The 13,262-nt window shown below is 45.4% G+C and overlaps 1 pseudogene; it reads right to left on the bottom strand.

Annotated features, from left to right (window-relative positions):
* Window positions 1-12,706: 12,706 nt before the first annotated feature.
* Window positions 12,707-12,819, bottom strand: LOC111552587 (annotated as a pseudogene).
* Between the last annotated feature and the right edge of the window lie 443 nt (window positions 12,820-13,262).

Genomic DNA, 13,262 nt, shown 5'->3' with positions numbered 1-13,262 from the left:
GCTGGAGTGCAGTGGTGTGATCTTGGCTCACTGCAAGCTCTACCTCTCAGGTTCACGCCATTCTCCTGCCTCAGCCTCCTGAGTAGCTGGGACTACAGGCGCCTGCCAGCAGGCCTGGCTCTTTTTTTTTTTTTTGTATTTTTAGTAGAGACAGAGTTTCACTGTGCTAGCCAGGATAGTCTCAATCTTCTAACCTCGTGATCTGCCCGCCTCGGCCTCTCAAAGTGCTGGATTACAGGTGTGAGCCACTGCACCCGGCCGGTCTCAGTCTCTTGACCTCGTGATCCACCTGCCTCAGACTCCCAAAGTGCTGGGATTACAGGTGTGAGACACTGCACCCAGCCTGGGTATGTCTTTATTAGCAGTGTGAAAACAGACTAATACAATGACTCTAGATGATGGGGCAGACTGGGCTTGACTAAGGTGGCAGGGATGGTTCTTGTGAATTTCTCTTAGTAGGACAGTATTTGACCATAACTCCAGAATGCTTCATTGCTCATGCACAGTGATCTTAATCTCTCAGATTCTCTCAATGCTTCCACTCTCCAACCAAGGCATGCCACACAGATGCCTGTAATAACCCTTGAGCCTGAGAAGTAGCCCAGGGCGGAAACATCTGTCTTATCCTTACCCAGACCCCAGCATTCTTAGGCAGGGAAATTCCAGTGGTGATCGTTAAAAAATATGACAGAACTATCAAAATGCTATAAAAGCATCTTTGTAGATAGTAACATAGATAAAATAAAAAGTATGGAATGTGTTCTACAATAGTATATACCTTGTAAATGTATCATCAGTCTAGACGTTAAAACAAAGACAAATAGTGAGCATATTCTCCAGGGAAAAGCTGCATAGGGTTAGAGGTAGAAGAAAATGATGGTTTGAGATGATTTAGTCACTTTATCAGTGAATACGGGAGTGATACCTAATAAATATTTGCTGAATGAATCAATAAAATGGGTCATTTGCAGTGCACACCCATTTCTCATCATGCACACACATTTTTTTTTTTTTTTTTTTTTTTTAGACGAGTCTTGCTCTGTCGCCCAGGCTGGAGTGCAGTGGCTGAATCGCAGCTCACTGCAAGCTCCGCCTCCCAGGTTCACGCCATTCTCCTGCCTCAGCCTCCCGAGTAGCTGGGACTACAGGCGCCCGCCACCTCGTCCGGCTAGTTTTTTGTATTTTTAGTAGAGACGGGGTTTCACCGTGTTAGCCAGGATGGTCTCGATCTCCTGACCTCGTGATCCGCCCGTCTCGGCCTCCCAAAGTGCTGGGATTACAGGCTTGAGCCACCGCGCCCGGCCACGCACACACATTAACAACACTCTGTCAATCTGTCTACTCCTGGGCATTAGGCCATGTCCTTTCCTATGAAGGTGGACATATTTGGATATCCACAAGCCGCTACTAAAATTTTCCAAAGAAGAGTACAAAAAAGTATGCAAAGATAGAAGAGCCAACCTCCAGAAAAGTAGAGAGGGAGGAGTATAAAAATAAAGTGGTGCTCAATGCGCAATGATGAAACTCGACTTCCTTCTAATAAAATTAATGATAATGAACTCCTGATCTAGAGAGCTGACTGCTTGTGTGCAATGAAAGGACTGGAGGGGTGGGAATCTCAAATGTCAGCAGAGTTAACTACAAAGAAGGACCTTAAGTGGATCAATCAGGATTGAACTACCAGATAGAAGGATTAAGTGGCTAATAAAAGGGATGTTCTACTGACCTCAAACACAGGAGGGAGGAGATAATGAGATAAGTAAAGCTAGTGAGGATAATAAGACTGTAATTATGGCCAAGTTCAAACTACTGAGCGAGTGTACATTAGAAAACCATCCAGATAACATGGAGAGAGAGGGAATCTTGGCCCCTGGAAGTTAATGCTGCCTCCAGTGCTTGAGATGCTCCCGGCTGCATCTCTCTCTGACCAAGGTGAAAATAAAACCATCACAATGGATGTTTCAAATCCATTAAATTGGTGGTGTGGCTCAATGTGCAGAAAAGAGAAGTCCAAAAGAAGTAAAGCCTCATTATCAGGAGAAACCCATCATGCTCAGAAGTCATGCCATAGTCATCATTTTAAACCATCACTACCACGGCCACTGCCCGTGGGCTTCTTTGGAGTTTCTGCTATGTTTAGAGTGGTGATGTAGGCATTGTACATTCTGGGATGCTTGAGAAACACACACATACACTCTCTCTCACTCACTCACACAGGGTGAGTTCCCCAGGCTGGAATAAAAACCTTGGCAAATGTACAGGTTTATTCTTTCCGAATGTGAGAATTTAGAGTTTGAGGATAAAGCAGCAAACACAAATGCATTAAAGGAAGAGCATTTGGTTGGGGACGAGCGCGCAGTCTCCCTCTGCATCTGGAGCGCTGGGTTTTCTGTGGAATGTTTTAGATAATTGTTTGCTTAATCTCCCGGGTGAAATAAACGTATGGCAGCTTTACTACACTATTGATTCAAATGATTACTGTAATGACAGAGCTATCCAGGGAGTTGTCCCTGGGCTTTGTGAGACGTCCTGACGGCTGTCATGTGCATTATTAAGGAGCACTCTGAAAAGAAAACTGTTCCCTGCATGTCCTGAGCCAGAATCACTGACAGCCCTGCTGGGTCTGGTGCTTAGGGCCCTGGACTTGGGCCTGGGCTGTCATAAACCAAAAGAGAAGTTAGTATTCGGTGGGTCTGCAACTGTGAGGTCAGTGTATTCAGTGGACCGACCCTAGTAAACTCAGCTTCCTTGTTTCAGGATCTGTGGTCCTAAAGACATGATTGGACATTCTTAGACGGGCAGGAACAGTTTATAGGACAAGGTCCTTGCAGGAAACAGACACACTCCTTTAGATCCTGAAAAGAATTGGAGGAAAGGCCTGTTTACAGGTGAGGGCAGGGTTAAGGGAACTAACAAGGGATAATGAGGCACCCAGGGAGCAGCCTTGCAGGAACCACAGGAAGCCTTCGTGTCGCTAGGACAGAAAGGGCATGGGGAGCAAACCTCGCTGTAAGAGCCTGCTGGCACTGGCACACAAGGGCACATGCAAAGAAGGGCACCGCTCTCCCCTCCTGCCTGGCCCCTGCCGGTGCCTCTCCCATGGCCGAATCCCAACGGAGGCCAGAGGCGTCCATGGGCTCAGCTTCTTGGGACACGGAGGGCATAGTAGATGAGGGCAAACACTAGATCTGGGCATGCAGAGAACCAGCCCCCACACAACTCGAGGGCTCAGCATGCAAAAGAAGAGGTGAGGGCAGGCCTGAACAGCTAGTAGACAATACAAAGCTACAAGGTGCAGCCACAGCATCGTACGGACATCCCACCAATGGCCTGATACCAGCATGAGGGACAATGAAGAAGACTCTTCCCATTGCGGAAGGGAGGAATGGCCACCAACCTGGGATTTACAGTCATGCAGACCTGGGATCAAGTCCTGGCTCAGCCTCATACTGGCTGTCTCCCCTTGAGTGAGCTACGAACCTCCCCAAGGCTCAGTTTGCACTCCTGGAAAAGTGGCATCATATAGGATTATTTGAAATTCGATAATGCTTGTAAAGAACTCAGCCCATTTCTTGGTTTATAGAAAATGCTCCGAGATGGCAGTTATTTATATAAATTAAGAAATCAGAATCCCACTGAAGCTGTTTAAGCAGAAAGGGAAGTGTGTCACAAGGGTAAGGGATATCTGGTAGCACTCAGAGGCAGGGCATGCACCATCTGCAGAAAGAAGCCGTTGGCAGGACTTGAGTGTTCATTCTCTGTTGCATGGTTCTGTTTCTTTTTCTTTTTTTTTTTTTTTTTTTTTTTTTTGACGGAGTCTTGCGCTGTCACCCAGGCTGGAGTGCAGCGGTGCGATCTCGGCTCACGGCAACCTCCGCCTCCTGGGTTCAAGCAATTATCCCGCCTCCACTTTCCAAGTAGCTGTGATTACAGGTGCCTGCCACTGTGCCTGGCTAATTTTGTATTTTTAGTAGAGATGCGGTTTCACCTTGCTGGCCAGGCTGGTCTCAAATTCCTGACCTCGTGATCTGCCTGCCTCAGCCTCCCAAAGTACTGGGACTACAGGCGTGAGCCACCGCATCTAGCAAAGGTTCTGCTTCTTTCTGTACATTTTCATACTTCTCTGGGCACTGGCTTTCTCTGACTATCCACACAGTGGACTGTGACCACCTCATATGGCTTCTGAATACTGTATAACCATAATAACTCCCAGTCACCCAGGATCGCTCCCTGGCTGATCCGCAGACCTAGCTCTGAATTCCTGAGAGAGAGACTTCATAGACCTATTTCAGGGCAGGAGTCCCCCACTGGTCCCGTCTCCCTTCGTGTGCTGACCTGGCCACTGGCCCCTGCAGATCCACTCTCCATCCCTTGCCACCTAATCCCTGCCCTGTTCCTCGCCTTTGGCTTCTGCTTTGGGTCTGCAGTGGAGAGCCCAGGGAGGGTACTAAAGGAGAGGAAGAGGATGAGGTCAGGGCTCCCTCCCCAACAGAGTCCACTGATGATGCTCTTCCTCAAGGTCAAGCTTCATTCGAGTAGACCCTGTCTGCAAGACTCTCAGGTTTCAGTAAACTGCTTACCCCTGAGGATAGCCCTGCTGTTGCAGACCCTCAGTCACCGAACTATCCCTTGTGGTTTCCCTACACCCTGCCCACACACATGGAAATTGCCCCTTTGTTAAACCTTCCTCCATTGATTTAAATGTGCCCATTCATTTCCTGCTGGGACCAAGAACAACCCACTTGGCCAGGGAATGGAGTTGAAGACTCTGAAAAACAGGAGGCTCCTGGGTTGTCTACCTGGTGGGTACTCCTATGGAGGTAGGGAAGTGATTCAAGGGTGGGAGGCTCAACTTGTTTTCTGTGTTGTCATTGTGTTGTGGTAGTTTTATTATTAATAGAATTACAAACATCATGCATTGTTAGAATTTCCACCCCTCTCAACAACTGGATGTTAGACTGGAGTCAGCCTCCATGCCCCACACAAATCAAATGCCAATAAGCCTCCAAGAATATAGCCATGAATATCACTGTGGCTTTACCCTGCGCTTCTCCCCTTCAGCTCCTTTTAGGAGCCTCAACAGTCCTTAATCTGGATTCTTTGCCTTTGAGAAAAATACTCTGAAAACTCTCAGTAATCCCCAGTTTCTTGGGCCAAGTGGTAACACTTACAGAACTCTGGGGGACCCAGAACTAACTTAGCAGCTCAGAGAACATGGGAGGTTTAGGTACAAGGAGACGTCTCTAATTACTGGCGAGGAAGAGCATGCAGCTCTCTCCCCAGATAAACAGGACTTTCAGGATCACTGTCGACCTGTGTGAAAGCATCACAAATTGTGTAACTAGAGCTGCCCAAAGCTTAAATCCTAGTCTCTGTCACTCCAGCCGATCACAAACCCTCTCTACTCTCCTTTCCACCTAGAAAATATACTCTTTGTCAGTGATTAAATAAACCCACTAACCTGCTTCCAAGATTAAGTAGAGGTTATTCCTATTTAACTGTTCACAATGCACCAGAAATTGCTGAGGGCACTGGGTGCAAAATGCAATCCTGGCTCCCTGTTTTCTCCTCCTGCTCTAAGATAACACGCCTGCTATAAAGAAATAGCGTGACTCCCCAGTGCTGGGGTTAAACATGCACATTCTTGATGACAAAGTATGTCCTTTCACATAGCCAAGGTCATTTTTGTAAAATTAAAACCAAATGTCAAGTGGAATTATTTTTCCTGACCAGGAATAGGTTTATTGGATGAAAATGAAAAGTGGTGGAGAAAGTGAGGATTAATTTACCAAGCCAGTCATTTTCCTTTATTTTCTTTTCTACCTTGGTTAAATATTTGTGATTCTGGCATGAGGGCCTCCTCTCCAAGCTCAGTGTTTTCCTACGCTTGATCCTGCATCAGAGTTATTGACATGACCTGTTGCCATGGAAACAATGGTGAGCTCTCTCATGGTGCCCAGCACAGGAGACTTTCTGTCGACTTTAGGGGAATTAGATCTGGCTGAAAAATCTAATTCTGTCACTTACTAGCTGTGTGACCTTGGGCACATTAGTGTACCTCTCTGAGTCTTAGTTTCCTCATCTGAAAATTGGAATTAGTAATAACAGCTCTAAGAGTTTTTGTAAGAATAAATGGGATCATCTGGGTAAAGTAATTGCTGTGTTTTCTGGCACTGTATGTGTCCAGTAAATGTTAGGTGCTTCTGTTGTTATTAGATATTGGGAAGTTAGAACATGTATTCTATTCAGTCATTCGTTCATTTATAATCTCATTTATTCATTTCATACATAATTATTAAACCCCACTACATTGCAGACACCATTCAAGATGCTAAAGATAAAAAAGTGAGAAAAATGGACAAAGTTCTGCCTTCATGAAGCTCACATTCTAGTGAGGAAAACAGATAATTAACAATAAACTATATGTATATGAAATATATAATCTTATTGTGATAAATGCTGTAAAAAAACTTAGAATGGGAGAAGGGTAAGAGGGGAAAGGGGCCAGTCTGCAGGGACAGGGAAAGCTATTGCAGACAGCATCCTCTCCAAGGAGGAGACATTTGAGGAGAGACAAGAAGGCATGGGGGGACAAGCCTTCTCATGCATGGGGAAGAGCATTGCAGCAGGAGGAAAGAGCAAGGGCAAGGGCAGGTGGCGAGTGGAATGGCAAGGCGACTGGTGGGTCTGGAGCAAAGAGAGGGAGGGGAAGCGTTGTGGCGCCTTAATGCAAGGTCACAAGGACACTTGCCAGGGCCTGACTTCTGAACGTGATCTAAATGAGGTAGTCAGAGCTGCGACAGGAAACAATAGAGCAGGGTGGTGGAGAGAGAAAGCCCGGGACCCCTACCACCTGTAAGAGAATCTCAGCTCTGCCACTTGCCAGCTGTAGGACGGGGGCCTTGTTACTGGCATGGTACCTCAACCAGCAGCAGTGGCATCCCCTGGCAGTTTATTAGAAATGCAGAATCTCAATTCAACCCTGCCAAGTCAGAATCTGCATTTCCACCAGGTCCCCAGGAGATTTACAAACTCCTTAATATTTGAGAAGCACTGGCCTAGCGCTTGGTATTTAACCTCTCTAGGTCTCTGAGGCCCCATCTGCAAAATGGGTACAGCAGTCTCCCTTTATTTGTGGTTTCTGCAGTTTCAGTTACATGCAGTCAATCACAGTGCAAAATTATTAAACAGAAAATCCCAGAAACAAATAATTTGTAAGTTTTAAGTTACACACCATTCTGAAAAACATGGTGAAATCTCCTGCCATCCCACTCCATCCCACCCAGTATGTGAATCTCCCCTGTGTCCAGCATAGCCGCACTGTCCATGTTACTGGCCCATTAGTCACTTAGTAGTCGCATTGATTATGAAACGGACAGATTACAAGTAGAAGCGTGAATATGGTAAAACAGATGTTGAGAGAGAGAGACCACATTCACAAAACTTTCATTACAGTATATTGTTACAATTATTCCATTTGAGTATGGGTTGTTGTAAATCTCTTACTGTGCCTAATTTATAAATTAAACTTTATTATAGGTATGTATGTATAGAAAGAAATATGTATGTATAGAAAGAAATATGTATGTATAGGGTTCAGTTCTATCCTTGGCTTCAGGCATCCACTAAGGGTCTTGGAATGAATCTCCCCTGAATAACAGCTGGCTCCTATATAACAACAACAACAACCTCATAAGGTTATTGTGATTTTTAAGTAGGCTTGCGGCCATAAAACACTCAGCCTTGTGCTTGGCACATTGTAATGGCCCAAAGGATCTTAGTTTTTGCATTGAATCTCTGGTGGGATTAAACCTGGGGGCTGTCTCTGTTTTGACTTCCTCAAGACCCACTTGAAACTTGCAACAGAGGAACAGTGCTTGTTGCTGCTTCACCTGCTCTTGAGGCTGCTGGCTCCAGAAGGACCCGTCCCCCTTGGCTATAAACCACAGGAGCCCTATCGTCAGTAGTACCTGTAGTGGTGAACATGGTTTATGGGATCCGCCCTCGCTCTTTGTCCAGTGTTTCCTGTGGTTCACAGCCCTCACTAATTGTTTTCCTCCGTGGAAGCTAACTGGCTAGGGAGAGGCTCAAACCTGGAATCCTGGCCTTGGTACCACCATGTTTCCAAACGCGGAGAGTATTTCTCTAGCCAAGATGGCAGCTGTCAAATCCGCCTCATTCCCAGCGGCATAACTATAAATCTCCAAACCACAATTATGTAGAAAAATGAAATCTGTTAATTAAATATGAGCTTGTAACTTCCAATCAAGCCCCACTGGCACATATCACAGAGTGGTTTAGCAGTTGGCTCTGAAGACAGACTCTGGTTTTGAACTCCAGCTCAACCATGTAGCTTACTTGCTGCGGTTTCTTAACTTCTATAGTTTAATTTCCTTATCTGAAACTGGGCGAGGGGGATAAGAGTACCTACTTCATAGATAATACATATAATAAACTTTTAAAAGTCCTGAAAGACACTAAACATTCTAAAGATGTTAGTAGTCACGATTCTTATTTCTCTTTCTAGTTGTGCTGCATGCGGATTCAAAGAGGAAACATTCTCAGAAAAATGGAACCCATTCTTCAGGTAAGGGAATGTGGAGAGTGATATTCTCCTGCTAGTATGGACAAGAGATGACAAAATTGAACTAGGATGATCACAATGAGAATAAAGAGAAGCAAACACATTCAGGAGATATTTCTGGGTCCGTAGGACTTTGTGACCTCTTGAGCACAGTGGCGAAGGAAAGACAGATTTAAGGTTTCTAGTCTACATTCATATACGGATAGTGATGACTACATCCCACGGGGAACATAGAGAAAGGTTCATCAAGAAAAAGGACAAGTCCGAAGGCAGTCTACAAACTTCAGGGGAGTACATGCTCTGGACAATAAATGTGTACTTGTTCAAAATGCAAGGTTCGATAAATGTAAGAAAATGTGCCAAATTAATTAGTCATCAGAGAAATGCAAAGTAAAAGCACAATGACATATTAGAATGACTAAAGGACCAATGATACCAAGGATTGATGAAGATGTGAAGGAACTGAAACTCTCATTCACTGCAGGTGGGAGTGTAAATTGACATACTACTTTGGAAAAATGTTTGGTAGTATTTATCAAGGCTAAAGTATGTTAGCAATTCCACTCCTGGTTATATGAATAGTCCACAAAAATACATGTATGAAAATGTTCAGTTATTCACAAAAACTGGTAACAAGCTAAATAATGTCTTAAATGTAGAATGAATAAATTGCAATGTGCTCATACTATTGTCTGAAATTGTCACCTAAGTGCACAGCAATGGAAAATAATAAACCACTGCATATCATAGACAAAATATTGACTTTAAATGTTTAGATAGACACACAAGAAAAGTTCTGAATGATGATGTTTACATGGAGTACACGAACAGGCGAAACTAATAAGCAAAAAAAAATGTCATTATATAACATTTCTGTCTGTATACTGAACCTGTATGCATTTTACTTTGTGAAGGTTATAGCTCAATAAAAAAGTAAACTTTAAAAAAGAACACAGGGCTAAAATCTTGAAGCAGTTCTTGGAAGCCACACACATAAGAAGAGCTGGAAATTCTGGTATGCACGAGAACTGCAAGGCTGGAGTAGTAATTAAGTATTCAAAATGAGTTACTGGCTCTAACAGAACTATCAAACACGGCTTAAGGTCATTCTTGGAATTCATAGTGGTTTTGGTGTTTGTCAATTCTGGTCCCAGTGGAATCTGTAATAAGCGTCCAGAAGGAGCTGAACGGTACAAGGAGAAGGGTGTGTCTCATAAACCATCCTCAGGAACCACACGGAGCCTGGAAGGGCTGTGTGTATATCACAAGGCTGCCACAAGAGGGCACTGCCTCTGCCAGGAGGCAGTGGCTCCAAGTGGCTCTCAAGGGATGCCCTTATCACCACCCACCTCAGCCGGGACCCAGGAGTTCGGAGCTCTTCCCAGCAAGAGCAACAGATGGTACGTCCACCTGAGGTGGGACTGTGATGTGGATTCTTCTGCTGGGGTGGCTTCAATTAAACTGCTTCTTTCTCTGGGTCTCACCTTCTTCAGGTGCAAAAAAAAAAAGAAAGAAACAGCCACTAGTGGCTTCTTCTAGTTCTACAAATTCCAACAGTTTAGATATTGTAGCTCAAATGTCCCCTCTATTGCTGTCTGTTTATTCATGAAGTATCTATTGAACACCCACTATGTGTATTGGGGACACAACAGTGAGGAAGACAGAAATAGCTGCTGATAAGCAGACAGAAATAGCTGCTGTTCATAAGTTCTATATGAACTTATCTTTAAATAAGGAAGAAAGACAGAAAGCAGGATGTGTTCAGATTACTGTTAGTGACATGAGGAAGACGACAAGGATGATGTGGAGGGCAACAATTTTAGACAAGGCGGTCAGGGACTGCCTCTCTGAGGAGCTTATGTTAAAATTGAGGCTTAAATAATTGGAAGAAAGTGGCCATCCAAATAGCTGTGGGACGAGCCTAGCACAGAGAAGAGTAAGTGTCAGGTCCAGGGTGGGGAGTACAGTCACTCTCTGCCACCCAGCACGAGCCACTTGCACCTAGTCCGCCTCTGCACCTTTTACTTAATATCACCTTTTACTTAAATTAATGCCCTCTGGTTTTCCACCTCCTCTCAGCAAGGAGAGGAAACAGCAATTTTCCACCAGCAAACATCAGTATTCAGGGATTAAACTACCCATGGGTTAGAACTCCACATGGGAGCCAGGAAACCTATTGGATTTAGAACGCATTTGCTTAGAAAGGGAGCATATACACCTAGAGATGGTTCCAATGGGACATAAACGACAAAATCACAATTACGTGTTAGGCTCCCCGATGGAATTACGTATACAGAAGCAGGAAGGAATCTTGGCCCCGGTGCGCTCCTGTCTTCCCCATGTCCCCTGAGTATCCTGGGCTTATCCAACCTTTTAGTAATTATCACATGGGATTGCCATTCTCTCCTCTAGAGCAGGAGCTGTGCAAGAGCAGAGACCATGTGGAGCTTGTCTTGCTGACTGCAGCTTCTAGTTCATTAGCTGGTGCTTTGCACACACTTGGTAAGTGACGGTGAAATGCTTGCATGCACACGTGTGAAACGTGCCTCCCTCAAGCCTTGTTATGATGTGGCAGGCACATTACCCTTACCCATCTGATGAAAAGAAAAGGAAAAACAAAAACTGGGAAATCAATTACAGGCAGTGCTTATGGGGAGAATTCAAGGTCTTGCTGTGATCTGATGGAGAAAGACAGGTGCGAAAGGGACAGGAAAATAAAAAGGAAGGATCCCTTGGTTGTTGGATGGGAGAAACAAGAGGACCATGAGAACGATTCCTTTGGATACATGTGACCTGATGACACCTCCAGATCCTGAGCTCCTTCCCTGGGTGGGCCTGGCTGTTTGCCGAGAACGGACTCTGCAGAGCAGTCTTTGCACCCCAGCCGAACTCAGTCTGCTCCATGAGTCTCTGCGTACCACTGGAAACCCAAACGGAGAGTCCCAGCCTTTGGAGTTCCCTCACTGAGGCCGAGACTGAGCAGTGCTCACTTTCTAGGCCATCACCTTTCACCCTTGACATTCACCTTCAAAAGTGAGCAAAGAGGCAGATGATATGGTGGCACTGTGGCAGGTACACCCTGTGTGTGGCAGGCATCCATTGCTTTTGCCTGCCCAGCTGGACTTCCCTTTGCAAAGCACCACTCTACCTTAAGAGTCACTGAGGTTCAGGTGGGGCTGACCTCCCTCCTATCTTGAGACACAGTCAGTGACAAGACCTGGCCAATCAGAATCACGGTGATCATTGAGGGTACAAGCCAGGCCCATACAGGTCAGCCCTGGGACATTTGCAGACGTTACTAGGAAAGGGGTGCAGTCTCCTCTACTGGGATTGCTACAGTGGTGAGGCAAAAGCCTGCGGCTACTGTCTAGAGCCAGTCCATCTAGAGTATTGTTCCATGTGGCTCACAAAAGGAGCCTCAAGTTGATGCTTCTTTTATTCTTGCCCCCAAGTAAGGGCATCTCTCTTTGGGTGCTTATAGCTGAACAGGATGGACACTTTGGGCCCTGGTTCTAAAACCAAGTCGAGTTTTCCTGATCCTTTAGAAGTATGAGTCAGATCATGCCATCCTGTATTCACAGCTATCTGATAGTTCTTGAGTTCTCTGAGTCAAGGCCAACTTCTAACAAGGTTTACTTCATCTCACATCAGGGTGGCCTCTGTTGACCGACACCCTCACCTGTTAGTATTACCTTCAGGTGATAGACAACAGCCACCCTGGTCTCCTTATTTATTTACTTTATTGCCTGCTTGTTCCTGCTTCCTACTATCAGACAACATTTGTGAGGTCAGGAATTTTTGCCTGTCTTTCTTATTGCTGTGTTCTAAGCATCAAGAGGAAAACCTGCACGTGTTAGGTGCTCAGTAAGCATCAGCTGAGCTGAGGTGATGAATTAACTCAGGACCTCGGGGTCTGGAGATGCCATCTGGTCACATGTATCCAAAGGAATCGTTCTCATGGTCCTCTTGTTTCTCCCATCCAACAACCAAGGGATCCTTCCTTTTTATTTTCCTGTCCCTTTCACACCTGTCTTTCTCCATCAGATCGCAGCAAGACTTTGAATTCACCCCATAACTGCTGCTTGTAATTGATTCCCCAATTTTTGTTTTTCCTTTTCTTTTCAACAGATGGGTAAGGGGAATGTGCCTGCCACATCATAACAAGGCTTGAGGGAGGCACATTTCACACATGAGTATGAAAACCCAATCATCACATTTAGGAACCACAAAAGGATGGAGGGGGAGGGTTTTTTGGTTTTGTTAACTGTCTCTGCTGGTGAGACAGAAACCTCTATTTCTGTCTCTCTGGTTTCCCTTAGAACCAGTAAGAGTCCAAGTCCCAGTGGTCCTGCCTCACACTGTCTGGTAGGCATCCATTGCTTTTGCCCGCCCAGCTGGACTTTCCTTTGCAAAGCACCCCTCTACCTTAAGAGTCACTGAGGTTCAGGTGGGGCTGACCTCCCTCCTACCTTGAGACACAGTCAGTGATGAGATTTGGCCAATCAGAATCACAGTGATCACTGAGGGTACAAGCCAGGCCCATGCAGGTCAGCCCTGGGACATTTGCAGACATTACTAGGAAAGGGGTGCGGTCTGCTCTACTGGGATTGCTACAGTGGTGAGGCAAAAGCCTGCGGCTATTGTTGTCAGCTTGTCCACAACCCAAGGAAAGCCCATC

The sequence above is a fragment of the Piliocolobus tephrosceles genome, chromosome 17, assembly GCF_002776525.5.
Source record: "Piliocolobus tephrosceles isolate RC106 chromosome 17, ASM277652v3, whole genome shotgun sequence".
NCBI lineage: Eukaryota > Metazoa > Chordata > Mammalia > Primates > Cercopithecidae > Piliocolobus > Piliocolobus tephrosceles.
This window is presented reverse-complemented; position numbering and strand designations above follow the sequence as displayed.